At 24.4% G+C, this 15,166-nt stretch overlaps 1 protein-coding gene across 1 annotated transcript in view; it reads right to left on the reverse strand.

The window, feature by feature from the left end:
• Positions 1-15,166, reverse strand: part of LOC122505013 (knirps-related protein-like) — a 36,554-nt gene that overhangs the window by 14,444 nt on the left and 6,944 nt on the right. The window lies entirely within an intron of this gene.

Here is a 15,166-nt window from a genome sequence, read left to right on the forward strand (position 1 = left end):
GGCGGTGACCTTGGCGTTCGCAGGTGGAGAGTAGCATCTCCATATTGAACCTCGAAATTTTCGTCAATATTCGTAACCTTATAATTATTTATAATCAAATTTAGAGACTTTGTCAATTAATATAAATGAATTTCAATTTTTAATATTTATCTTCTCCATATTTTTACATCAGTCTTCAATTTTTCTAGAGTCTTAAAATTAATTTCTTCACTAAATAAATTGTTATTTAAAATCTAGTTTTAAGATATTAATTAGTGGTTTTTTTTTACGAAATAAGTAACTTATTTACAAAAATAGTAGATAAATAAAATAAAAGTATAATAAATAAAAAAGTATAAATACTTTTTGTAAAGATTAGTAAAGAATTATTAGTAAAGTATATATATTATTCGTAAAGTATATTATTAGCAAAGCAAAGAAAATTTATATCCCAGTCAGAAAAAAAAATATTCAATTTATGTAAACGTCTACTCTCTTTATATTTAGAAACAGTATGACAGTTATAAACTTTTTTATATTCTTTTTTTAAGAACAAAAAAAAAAAAAAATACGAACGCATTTCGTTTGCAGACCACAAAGAGAAAAATTCCCGGAACTTTAAAAAATACCTTTTACTTATATACAATATTTATTTTTGCATTGTGCGGCGAGAAAAGAAGAAGAAAAAAAGAAAAGAAAAAACCAATTCCCTTCGAATTGTCTATAAAAATTATGTAATTATCTGATATTTTCATAACCACCTGACAAATCCACATAATGTAATCGTTATCGCGTATTTTGCTATGATCGGTCGATTGCAAATGGAAATATAAAAGAGAGGTTTCAAGTAGCATTGCACAATTCACTTTGGCGCGCAAATCGTTGAATCGTTGCAAAGTGGTGCGTGTTACATTCAACGAGCGGAAAACTTCACAGTTTTTTTTTTTTTTTTACTTTACTTTTCTTTCCTTCTTCAAAACTTTGTTCCTTCGTTTATAAGATTCCCTCTTTTTGCGCTTATTATTACCTCTAATATAGTCATAATAATGAAATATGGGTCAAAAGGTGATGATTCCTTATTTTCATGCTCTACTTCCCTTTTCTCATTTATCAATATTATAATTTTCTATTAACGATATAAATTTTAATTGCTTCTTTATTTATTTATTTTTTGTCGCTGAACATAGTGTTGACGCTCAGCGTCAAAAACTATATTATTTAATAAGGTTTTTAGAGATGAAAATGTCACTAATTTTACTTACATTATTTCCCTAGGGAGTTAAAATATCTTCCAGTGTGCTTTTTAACCCAAATTCTTCGAACAAATTGTTTTTATTCTTTTCGGTTTCCTGGAAAAATATTTTTCGACGCTCAACTTCGATGCCAACTTCAGGGACGTTATTTTTTACTTTCTTTATTTTCTCATCTATATTTTTCTAAGGATATCAAATTGAGACAGAAAACGAATAAAAATTGTTGCGAAGCAAAAGTTTGTGCTTTTAATAAATATCTCGAAGAAATGCATATTATTGACCTATATTTAAAGTTTAGTGACTATCAAAAAATAGGAACAATCGCGACTTTCATACATGACGTTCGATTGCTAAGTGGGAAAGTAAATTTCAGCTAATGGAAGAGACATCGATTTGTTTGATCAACGGTGTCTCTTTTTCCTGACCTACACCCTAGAGTAGTTAGCACTTCTCATTTTTTTTTTTTTTTTTTTTTTTTTTTTTTGTGCTGACTGAGAGAACCGGATGGTGCGCGTACATAATCTCCAGTGAAATATAATAAATAAGTAAATAGTCTCTCGCGCACTCACTCCGCATAGATTCTCAAGTGTTTTCAATATTCTTCATTTTCTTTCTCAATCCCATTTCTTTCGCTTGACCTGACATCATTCACATAATTATTATTATTTTGTTAAAATGAAAAACATGCGTCGAAAGTTGAAAAAAAATTCCGTTCTACTATTCTATCTTCTAATCGAACAATTAAATCAAAATTTACTAGAAAAAATTAAATAAATAAATAAATAATTAATAAAATTAAATTTTATGTTAGTGAATGCAAAACAATGTTTCTCTTCTTTTTCTTTTATCGAAAATTTGAATCAAATTTTGTTCAGTTGAAAAATGCAAACATGTGTATTAATGAGAGTAAAAAAAAAAGAAAAAAATACAATAAAAAAAATAAATAGAAAATATTCAGAAGATATAACAATATTTAGAAGCAATAAGGACACTTTAGAGAGAGAAGAATTTCACCTGAGTGATCTTGCAATTGTCAAATAGTTATAAAAATGTTGACTGAATGGGGCGAGCGCAACATTATGGAGGAATGGCGTAATTATTGTTGGGTGTGTATTAAGTGAATTCGATTTCGATCTTTACGGCTGACAATTTGTTTCGAGTTAAAGGGAATAGGAGAATAAGTGAGAATAAGGCACGGTTCAGAGAGGATTAGTATAAAGTGCTCCAAGGAGAAAGAGATCGACTTATCAATCTGATCTTCAAAAGAGATAGATCAATGGACTGCGCGAAGCTGACGATCCTTAGTGAGACGTGCGAGATAGTCCATTGAGAATCTTCTCCCAAGCCCCTGGTGTTCCGCAACCTGGACTGATTACAGGTGTGTATCCGGCATTCCATTCAGGCGAATATAAATATTACGCTCCAGCATTTCACACTCATGCACTTCATCGAAATTAAATTAATTTTAATCTTTTCCGAATGGCTGTATTTTTTTTTTTTTTTTTTTTTTTTTGATTGTTATTATTACGCATGTTTGTATTTTTTTTTACTGGATTATTACGCATTTCTGTATTTTTTTTCCTCTGTTTATTACGCATCTCTAATTTTTCTCTCATTTTCTTCATTAATATTCTCTTCCAGGCTTCGCACTTATTTTCTAAAACCTACTATTTAATACTTTTATTACTTTTATTATTTTTTTTTATTATCAAAATTCTTCTATTTGAATACTTTTTTTAGATTTCAGCCACTAAAAGTTACTATTTCTGTTTTTTTTTTTAAATTTCCAATACTTTAAATTCGCTAATGCTAAAAATCAAAAAACTATTGTCAACAATTATAATCAAATTGTTTAAAACGATTCAATATCTAGTATTTTTATAAAATTTTGCAAAAGAATTAAATTATTTTTAAAAAATTGATAAAATTCATCCAAAATTTAATTATTTTCATAAATAATATACAATTTCCACAGGAATTCAATTAATTTAGAATAGCATTTTCAAAAAAATTTCGAAAAAATCAATTATTTAACAAAATTTTTATACAATAATTGTATAAAATAATTCAAATACTTTCACTAATAACATTTCTCCATGGAAATTCAATTTTGTAAGAAATTTTTTGATAAAATTCTAAGAAGTTCAATTCTTTTTCAACATTTAATAAAATTTTTCTTAATAATTCAATTATTTTCATAAATAATAAAATTCATCACAGGATTTTAATTATTTTTAATGCAATTTTATAGGAATTGCTCAAAAAAAATGTAATTATTCTTAAAAAATTAATTTTAATTCCTCGAAAAAAAGAATTATTTACAAAAATGATTTTTTAAAAATCTTTGGAAGAATTCAATTATTTACAAAAATAAAATATTAGAATTTTTCATAGAAATGCAATACTTTTTCAAATATTTTAATAAAATTGTTCGAAAGAAATCAATTATTTTAAATACAATTTTAATTAAATCTTTTTGAAATAATTTAATTATTCTTTTAGATTTTAATAAAATTCTTCGCAAGAATTAAATTATTTACATAAATAAATAAATAATTCTTCGAAAGAATTAAATTATTAAAGATAAATAACAAAATTATTTTTAAAAATTCAATTATTTTGAGACATTTTAATAAAATTCTTTGCAAATTCAATTATTTTCGTAAATAACAATATTCATCACAAAAAATTCAATTATTTTTAAAAATAATAAATTTCTTTTTGAAAATTCAATTATTTAAAAAAAATTCTAATAAAATCGTTCGCAAGAATTCAATTATTGTCAAAAATTTTATTTGAATTCTTTGTAAACTTTAATTATTTTTAAAGACTCTTTGCAATTCAATGATTTTCAATATCTACTAATTTCATAAAATTTACAAACAGAATTCAATTATTTAAAACATCTTTTGTAAAAATCTTCGTAAGAATTCAATTCTTTTCATAAATAATAAAAATTTCTCAGGAATTCAATTATTTAAATTAGAATTTTCATAAAATTATTCGAAATAAATCAATTATTTAAAAATGTTTATAAAATTCTTCGCAAAAATTTAATTATTTTTATAAATATTTAAATTCTTTTATGAATAATAAATTTTCCTTGCAGAAATTCAATTTATTAGCAGGGTAAAAAAGAAGTAAATATTTTTGATGAAAATGAGGAAAAAGTCAGGAAAATAAAATATAAAATGGATTTTTTGTCAGTTTTGTGAAATTTTTTTGGTCAAGTTTAATTTTTCGATAGTTACTTTTTTTACTACTTTTCTTATTTTGAAATTGCTTTTTGTCTACTTTTTTAAAATTAATTATAGAGTGAAAATAAAATTCTGTTAAAGTGAAAAGAAAATTCTATTAAAATGAAAATGAATGTAAAAAAAAATTCTATCAAAATGAAAATGAAAGTGAAAATAAAATTCAATTAAAGATGAAAATAAAAATAAAATTCTTTCAATGTGAAAATGAAAGTGAAAAAAAAATCTGTCAAAGTGAAAGTGAAAATGAGAGTGAAAGTGAAAATGAAAGTGAAAATAGAATGGAAATCACATAATAGACTCCCCTGGAACAACTATACAAATTACACTACATCAACGAAACTTTTAATTGTTACAGTTAAAACTTTCGCTATTTCAAAGAAATCTATATGGCTATTCTATATTGGTAATATGCTCCAACAGAAATCAAAGAATCCGAATATTAAATCATAAATATAAATCTTTCAGCTTAAAAAAGATCTTCTTTCAGCTAAAAGATTCATTTTTGCGCCCTCATATATAATAAACAATAATGAAAATAAAAAAAAGCCCATGTGAATACACGTTTTGTATAATATAGCGAGAGACCATGAATTAGATGGTTATCGAGGCGAAAAATAAAGACTTGTTATAAAATTACTTGGCAAACTCCACCTCATTTTGATGTCGCACTTCATTTTGAGATTATCTTCATCTGGCATTAACGAAATGGTTGTTTGTTCTCTCCTTGACAAAACAATATTATTCAGCACCTCGTTAACGGTTACTCGAGAGCATATAATGATGAACACCTACGTCTCGATCTCTATCAAACTTGAAACGCTCAATTCTCTCTCTCTATAGATATACGTGTACCAGACATTAAATCGCTTTGAAATTACTTAGACATTATATTATGCTTTAACAGTATTTATAAATACAATGTTGATTTTTCAATAAGTGTGTGTCGTCGGTTTATCGAAAATGAAAAAAAAAAAATATAATAATAAAATAGGGGGACGATTATTACGAGAGAGAAAAGATCTCATCAATGATCGCCAAGAGGCAGACCTTGGTTGCGCGATCAAGAGCCGTGAGAAACGTAGCAGCGGAGGTCTTCCTACCGGCGGTTGTCGGTGTGCAAACTTTCAGCGCGCAATCACTATGAAAGTGATTATTATCGATTCATGCAAAATGGGGCTTCGATAATAATCAATGATCGTCGGTGATCACGCGTTAGTCTTTTAATCCGTATTTGGAGGATTTTTTCTTTCTCGATAAAGAGCTGTGAATTTTTCGAAAAAAAAACACTTTCGTTTATACTTGAAATAGGGCACTGGCAAGGATCGACACTAGTTTTCCTAGTCTCTGTCGAAGCGCTCTTTTTTTTAATATATATTTATATATTTTTTATAATTTATATTTACTGTATTTTTTTGATAATATTTTTTTCCAATCTAGTTTTTGTATGTGGAAAAGCCTTTTTTTCTTCTTATTATCTATTTACTTCATTTGACTTTTTCTCTCTAATAGAGCTAATCTAGTTTCTGCGAAAAAGTCTTGTCTTTTTCCTATCTTTATATTTATTTCATTTAATTTTTTTAAATAAAATTCATCATTAAAACGGATCGCATGATAATTCATCTACAAAAATTATTAGTTTGAATGTTATTTGATAGAATTTTTCTTTTACAATAATTTCTAACACTAAAAGCTACTTTTTTCTTTTTTTTAGAATTTACACTGCTTGAAATCAACTAATAATTAAAATAAAAAATTATTCTCCAAAAATTTTTAAATTTCTTTGAAACGATTATATTATTTTGAAAAATTTTTTAAAAATTTTTCGTAAGAATTCAATTATTTTTCCAAATAATGAAAATCTTCGCAGAAATTCAATTATTTTCAATATTTTCTATTATTTAATAAAATTTCCCAAAAGAATTCAATTATTTAAAAGAATTTTATAAAAATTCTTTGTGAACATTCAATTTCATAAATAATACAATTTTTACAGGAATTCAATTATTTAAAATACAATTTTCATAAAATTCTTGACGGGAATTCAATTATTATTTGAAAATGTTAATGCAACTCTTCGCAGAAATTCAATTATTTTTAAAAATTTTATTAAAATTCTATATGTACCTAAGAATTGAATTTTATTTTCAATAACATTCTTATTAAATTCGTTGAAAAAAATTTATAAGAATTAAATTATTCAAGTAAATAATAAAATTCTTCGCTGGAATTCAAATTATTTTCATATTAATATAATACTTTAGATAAATTCAATTACTTTGGATATAATTTTAATAAATTTCTTCGCAGAAATTTAATTATTTTCATAGATAATAAAATTTTTACATGAATTCAATGACATTTTAAAGTTAAAATACAATTTTCATAAAAATTTTCAAACAAAATAAACTATTTAAAAAAATTTTATTCTTTGCAAGTCCTAAATTATTGTTATAAATAATAATAATACGTTTCACAGAATTTCAATTATTTTTTATACAATTTTAAAAGAATTTCTCGAAAAATGCAAATATTTTTAAAAGTGTTACTAAAATTCTTCGAAAGAATACAATTATTATTTTAAGAAATGTTGATAAAATTCTTTATAAGAATTCAATTTTAAAAAATAGTTAGTCATTCAATAAATTATTTATTTTTATATTTAAATAATTGAATTTTCGTAGAACTTTCTAAGAAAAAATGATTTATAATTGAATTTCATTAAAAAAATTTAGTTCATAATTAAATATTAGAAGTGTTATATTATGAATTTTTAGAAATAATTAAATTTCAAATGATTTTTAAATTGTAATCTTTGAACATTTTAATTGTTGTAAAATTGTAATAATATTTAATTTTTTATTTTTTTAATATATTTAATCAACAAAAAAATTATTGAATTTTGGAAGAATTATTGTTGTAATTTTTAGAAATTGTTAAATTTTAAAAAGATTTTACACAGTAATTGCATTTAAAATATTGTAATTGTAATTTCTGTGGATAAATAAATAAGTAGGTGTTTAAATATTTATTTAACAAAAATAATAATAATAATAATTATTATAATGTTTTGAATGTAATTTAATTTGAAAATTATGAAAAATATGTAAAATGTTTTTCTTTTGAAAAACTGTAATTAAAATGTTTTAAAGATAGTTGAATTCCCGAGCATTATTTTTTAAAAGAATAAATTATATTTTCGCAATTTTTCAATAGCTACTTTTTTAAAATTAATTATTGAGTGCGAGGCCTGTAGTTTTTTTTTCTTTTTTACCCTTGTTTTCTTTTGTCAAAGATTTACTGGAAAATGACTAAATAGTCTAAAATAGTAAAAATTCATATACACCGAAAAAAAAAATATTCTTGTTTTAAGAGGACAATTCCTCTTCTAAAATCCTCTTAAATTTTATTCTTGAATTAAGAATATTACTCTTCATTGGAAGAGTACTCTACTTTGAAGAGGAATTACTCTTAAGTGGAGAATAATCCTCTTAAAATAAGAGGACGTTTTTTGAGCCATATACAAGAGGAAAATATGCATTGAAATAAGAGGAATCCTCTTAAAACAAGAATATTTTTTTTTCAGTGTAGGAAAGTGAATATAAGTAGTTCAGTTTATAACCACAAAATTTTGAAGGTTCAAATGAACGAAATTTATTATTTTTCCAACTTATTTACAAAAAGAATTTATATTGATAAAAATTTACTAATAATTTAATATTTTAACTAACCTTTTTTATCAGTTACTATTATTTTTATCGGAAAGAAATTTATCATTTTTTGAACTTTTTTCAAAAAAGAATTTATAATGAAAAAATTTATTATAGTAAATTTATTTTTTAATTTAATATTTTAACTAATAATTTTTATCGTATTCATGCACCCTATATATTGGAATGTAACGAATAGATTAAGAATTCCTTCCCCTTATATTTACATTCTTAGGGTTGAGTTGTGGCAAATAAAAGGAAAAAAAATTATTGTCACTTTTTACTTTTACGCTCGAAAACACATTTTTTTTCTCTTTCTCAAATCGCTGTCACTGCCATATTTGAAGGGAGCGTGAAACCATTGCAATTCTTAAGGTGTCTATTCATTTATATATTGGTGTATAAGAAATCTTTGCGCGCACCCGAGGCAACTATTGCACCGCGTCGAGAGAGTAAAGAGCCGAGGCAGTATTTCAATTTTAGATTGCTGTGATTTCAAAGCAGACGAATTTTTTTTTCTCGTTCCAAACACAATTTCGATGTGACTTTAAAACCTTGGCGCGCAGCAGCAAAAAAAAAAGGAACAGCGCTAAAAAGGTAAAGCGTGTCGGTAAAGATTTTAAAGATTTTTCATTTTTTTCCGACAACATTTTCCTTTCTCTCTCTCTCTCTCTCTCTCTCTCTCTCTCTCTCTCTCTCTCTCTCTCTCTCTCTCTCTCTCTCTCTCTCTCTCTCTCTCTCTCTCTCTCTCTCTCTCTCTCTCTCTCTCTCTCTCTCTCTCTCTCTAGGTTCAACAAACAAGACAACAATTACTGAGGATTAGAGTTTATGACACTGTGTTTTTTTTCCTTTTTTTACGCTTCCCAAGTTTGGACGACGATTTTTTGAATTCCTATGGAGGACAATTGAGGCATCAAAAGAAAAAAAAAAAAAACACGATAGGAAAAAAAACATCTTTTTTTTATGTTGAATTACCTCCAGTCGTTTTATGACAACGAAGAATTGGACGAGCAATATAAACGTAAAAGGTGCAAATCGGATGAGAGCTTTGAGTATAAACGAAGTCCTGCTCTCAGGTAAACTTTTTTATGGCACGCTTCGAGCTCTGTTGTAATTATTGGTATAAGGTAATAAAAAAAAAATGACGGAATAATGTTATTGAATATGCTTATGATGAGCTTTTCACTGCACCCGAGTTTTTTTTCTCACAAAAATCACGAGGGATTTTTGTGAAAAAAATTGTCCCCCCACGCGACGAAAGTGTTAATTATTAACTTTTATCCACAAAATATTTTTTTGATAACGTAATATTTAAAATTATCGAAATTATTAACAATAAAGTATTTATTATTTATTTTATTTCTACTAAACAATGGAATTTTTTTTCGTACTATTTGTTTTAATATTTAATAATAAGTATTATTATTAATATTTTTATTACTTTTTTTGTTTTTGTTTTACAAGAAGAAAAATAACAATAATAAAAATAATAATAACATTCATTGTTTAGTAACTATTTAATATTAATACAAACGGTTTTTTTTTAAATTTTAAGTATCAACGATAAACTATTTCGAACTATTTATTTAATTGGAGCAGAAATTCCCAAAAATGTCGATTTTACACGTCAGTGAAGTTTCACGATCATTGATAGAGAAAAAAATTAATTTTCTCCTGGAGAAATAATATAATTTATTTCTATTTTCTATTTCTATTTATTTCTAATTTTTATATAAAAATTAGAAAATAAAAAATAGAAATAGTATTTTCTAATATTGTGTTAATTTATTCCATTAACAAGAAAGAAATAAATAAAATTAAAAAAAAGAAGAATAAAAATTCTCTTCTTATTTGCAAAAAAGTTTATCCGAAAAATATTGTCATTTGTCATTCTGCAAATTTGTTTCAGATGTTTAGATTACAGAATGTTTGACTTTCAAACATAATTTTACGCTCCACTTATCGTAAAACAGTTGTGAAAACATTTGAGTAAAGGAATCCGGTTCAATTTTTCAGGTATATACATATATATATAGGAAATAACGTTGACACTTTTTAAAAAAATTTCAATTTTTTACGCCCTCTTTTCTGCAATAAAACTTTCTGTTCAAGGTCACACACGTTCTTCTGGAGTTTTTTTTGTTCTATTTTACTTTCTTTCGTTTTTTCTTTTTTTTTTTGTCAAAATAGGAAATAGTATAATACAAAAGACATTTTTTTCTGCTCGAAATAGGCGACAAAAATTGGTGAATTGAAAGTTTTAACTCTTTTAGAACTAACAATAAGTATGAGAAATTTGAAATGAAAAATTAAATATTTTCATACTTATCCGTTTTTTTGAGAGGAATATTTTTTTCTTTTCAAATTTTACTAATTTCATTTCATTCGGTCAAAAAGATTTTCTAAACTTACTGTAAATAAAGTCCGAAAAATAAAGTAAAGTGAAATTTATTTTTATAAAAATTAATTTTTTAATTTCCAAAAAGATTATTTTCTCTAATGAAATTCAAATTTGAAGGAAGTACCAAAAAAATTATCATTTATTTGATCGATAGAAACTTTAAGGGCATTACTTGTCAATTTTACTGCAATTTTAATTTTTTTCAAAATTTTAAATATTTCTTTCAAGCCTTAAATTTAACAATATTAAAACTTTTGTTTTCAAATTTAAATATTTAAATTTTCAGAAAATTCTACAACGTACGAGTATTATTTATTTATATTTATTATCTTTAATTTATTATTATTATTATAAAAAAACAAAGAATTGTATTTATGATGTTTCGGTTTGTTTGTATAAAAATAATAAATTATTTTTATTTCACTAAGATCATGGATTTACTTTAAACAAAAATTACATCTAAAATTTTAAACCAAAACAAAAAATTGTTGTTAATTCAAGAAGATCAATTTCTAAAGAAAATCTAAAGAGACTTTAAACAATAATTGTTTAACTTTAAAAAGAACACAAATTTCTTAGACTCAAAAAAAGTTTTATTTAAATCAAAGAAGTTTGATATTTAAATCAAAGAAATTCGATTATTGAGTCAAAGAAATTTTATCATTGATATTGGGTCAAAGAAATAATTTTTCAATTTAAAGAGGAAAATTTCTTTGAAACAAATAAATTGTTTTTAAATTAAAGAAATTATTTTTGAATTAAGGAAATTTTTTTAGAATCAAAGAAAAATTAATTTTCAATTGAAGAAGTAGCTCAAAGAAATTGATTTATTTAATTCGACAAAAATTTTGTTCTGGACGTGTTATTAATTATTTTATTTACTAATTTATTTATAATAAAAAAATTAAATCATAAGAACTAAACGCTTTTAAAGAAAAATAAAAAAATCTACATGAAAAAAATGAAAATAACGTAATTTTTACTATACTATTTTAGGAAACTTCTGGAAATTTGTTTAACAACTTTTACTATACTTTCGAAGCAAATTTTGCTATACGTTCAAAGTAAGTTTTACTATAGTTTTTGTACAGAAGTGTATACCTTAAATTTATATCAGAATTTGCTCCAAAGATAGCAAAAGTTTTAGAGCAGAAATTGAAATTTTAGTCCTAAATATAGTAAAAAATCGTACTCTAAATTTTTTTTCATAACAAAAAACATTTTTTTCCACCAGAAAAAATATTCAATTTGACAGTTGAGAAGCCCCTTTCACACACAAACACAATAATTATACCTACACAACAGAGATTGGGAAACAATTTCCGAGAGTGAAAACGGTCACGACCTTGATACGGTTCTTTTTTTTTTTTATTCTCCTCCGCGTCTTAATCGCGCGAAAGTAATTAAGGCTATGGTTTAATAGACGCGCGCGAGAAACACTATACACACAGCGCGGATTCGTAATACACGTTGGGGAAAAATGAAAAAGCAGAGAGAGAGAGAGAGAGAGAGAGAGAGAGAGAGAGAGAAAAAAGAACAAGCAGAACGTTAAAAAGAATGGCACTTGGAAATTGTGTAATAGAACGCATCCACGTGCGCGTATCTCTATTATATGATAAAAAGGCTCCAACAACGAGTTTTATGTATGGAACGCATGCTTACCAAATGGAAACACACACTCTATGTACCTTTTTTTAATTGCACCTCGGTATTAACAACATTATAAACAATTCGCAATATTTTTCATCCTATCCCCATATAGATATCGAATAAGCGTACATACACCTCTCGAAGCGTGACGAAACTTTTGATATCCGTCATAGTTCCATTATTAGTGTATTATATATCTATATATATGAAGAGGCAATTTGTATGACGTTTCTATATAAGTGAGTGCATTTCTAGTTTGCGATCGTAATTGTTTCTCACGGAAAAAATGTTCTTTATATCAAATGTGCAATTTTTTTCGCTTTTTTGTAAAAAAAAGTTTTGTAACATTAATTGCGGAGATTTTTACTCTCTGAATTCTAATAAAAGAGATTTTATATACTGGAATTTAGAAGAAATGGAAAGCTTTATCTTAAATTCAGTAAAATTTGTATAGAGTACAGTGGGGTATAAAAGCCATGGGGTAAAAAGGACTGACTTTTTTATTTTGAAATAGTAAATTTTACTAATAAATTACTATTTACTCACTTGACTATTTATCAATAATTAAATATTTACTTGACTCAAACAATTTTTAATTGAGTCAATTAAATTTTATTTGCTTCAAATACTGAAATTATTGAGTTAAAAAAAATTTAGTTGACTTAAATAAAAATTATTTGATTTCAGTATATAAATATTTATTTGATAATAGACAAGTAATCGGTTATTTGAATCAAATAAAGGGCCTACAGCGGAGTAAGCATGCAAAATCTGCCCCCGCTCAAAAAAATTTGAAATTCCTGTTACATGTTGGCAACATTAAGATAAAATTTTTCACCAAATATTTTTTCAAAAAATGTATTTTTGTAAGAGTTATGGAGGGGGAAAGAAAAAATCAAAAATTTGTTTTTTCTCGAAAACCACTGGATCGATTTTAATGAAATTTATACGTGTTTTATAAATTAATAAGAGGAATTTAAAAAAAAAATTTCAAAAAATTTTGCCCGAAAAAAACCCCAAAAAAAAATTTTTTAATTTTCAAAAAAAATGTTTTTGGTCTTATTTTATAGAGATACTACTTTGGAATTTTTACAGAAAATTCTCCTAAATGTGTACTTTTAAGAAATATTTTTGTCGATTTTTTTAATTGGGTACCACATAGTTAAAAAAATTAAAATCCTAGGTGGCGCATCATTCCGGCTGAAGCACAATGTATCCCAGTAACAGATTATTTTTAAATTTCCCTGAAGTGTTTTCGAGAAAAAAAATTTTTTTTGATTTTTCTTTCCCCCTCCATAATTCTTACAAAAATACATTTTTTGAAAAAATATTTGGTGAAAAATTTTATCTTAATGCTGCCAATATGTAACAAGAATTTCAAATTTTTTTGAATTAGTGACTGATTTTTTGTTTTTGAATTAGTAGAAATTACTATTGTCTAGTAAAATTTACTAATTGAGTAAATTTTACTAATAAATTAGTAGAAATTACTATTGAATAGTAAAATTTACTAATTAAGTAAATTTTACTAATAAATTAGTAGAACTTTCTATTGACTAGAAAAATTTACTAATTCAAAAGCAAAAAATCAGTCATTAATTCAAATAAGTAAACATTTTAAACATTTTTTACTAATTAAAATTTAGAGAGTTGGTTTTATATTAAAATAACACTGGAAAAAAATTTTAAAAATTAATTTATTTATTTATTTATTTATTATCAAATAACTGATTACTTGTTTATTATCAAATAAATATTTACTTGAATCAAATAATTTTTATTTAAGTCAACTAAATTGTTTTTTTTTTTTTTGAACTTTTATAGTTGTAAAAAAATTTAAATATCGATTTTATATACCACAAAAAGTATAACAGTCTTTTTTTCATACTCTTCTCTAAATACTTCTTATTTAGGGACAAAATTATAGTGAAAATATAGTCTGTGAAAGTAATTTTAATTGTTTATTTTTTCTTTTTTCTTTTATTTAAAAGTTTTTGTAAAAAATAAATTTTGACTGCGAATAAAAAAAAATTACCAGAAAAAAATTGTGAATTTAAAATACTAAAGAGATTAAATTAGTCAATTTTACTAATAAATATAGAAATCTATAGTGTGTTAGTAAAATTTACTGATTTCAAAGCAAAAGGTCAGTTACTAATTCAAATTAGTGGATATTTTTACTAAAGTAAAAATTATGGAGTAAAAAGTGTCTTTTTAAGTTTGTAAGGCCAAAAATTTGTTGAATTTAAGAAAACACGAATTTAATTTCTACTAAGTGCTTTAAAAATTTCTTTTAAAATTTGCTTTTTAAAGTTTGTCAATGATTTACTCTTTAAGTGTGAATTAGCTAAAATTTTTACTGATTTGAATTAGGGACTAAAAAAATTAGTAATTCTAAACAAGCCTTATTTTTTCTAGTAAATTCCATAGTTTTAACATAATTGAAATTAACAGAAAAATTTCAAACCGTTTGTTTTTCTTAAAAACGCAGAACGATCGAAAAATACTTAATAGCCTATATTTTTAAGCTGAAAACAAAAATAAGTCAATTCTAGGACGCTTTAAAGGCTAAAAATATTTCAAAATTGGTTCTATTCTAAAAAATTTTAGTCAAAAGTTGACTGAAAGTATAAATATTTTTTTTAAAAAGCTGGTGATAAAAAAAACCTTATTTTGAGATTTAAAACTTAAGATTCATTTCTCTGGAACTGATTTGAAAGCATTATGTTTCCAGAAATTTTTTTTTTCTCTATAGTTTTTTAAAATGAACTTAATTTTACTTTTGAGACAGAAGTACGTCTAAAGTTCAATTTTTTGCTTTTAAGATCTAATTGACTTAAATTCAGCATACTTTAGAAATGGATAGAAATTCAAAATCTCTATTTAGTAATGAACAATAGTAATTGGTTATTTGAATCT

The sequence above is a fragment of the Leptopilina heterotoma genome, unplaced genomic scaffold (genome assembly GCF_015476425.1).
Source record: "Leptopilina heterotoma isolate Lh14 unplaced genomic scaffold, ASM1547642v1 Lhet_33, whole genome shotgun sequence".
NCBI lineage: Eukaryota > Metazoa > Arthropoda > Insecta > Hymenoptera > Figitidae > Leptopilina > Leptopilina heterotoma.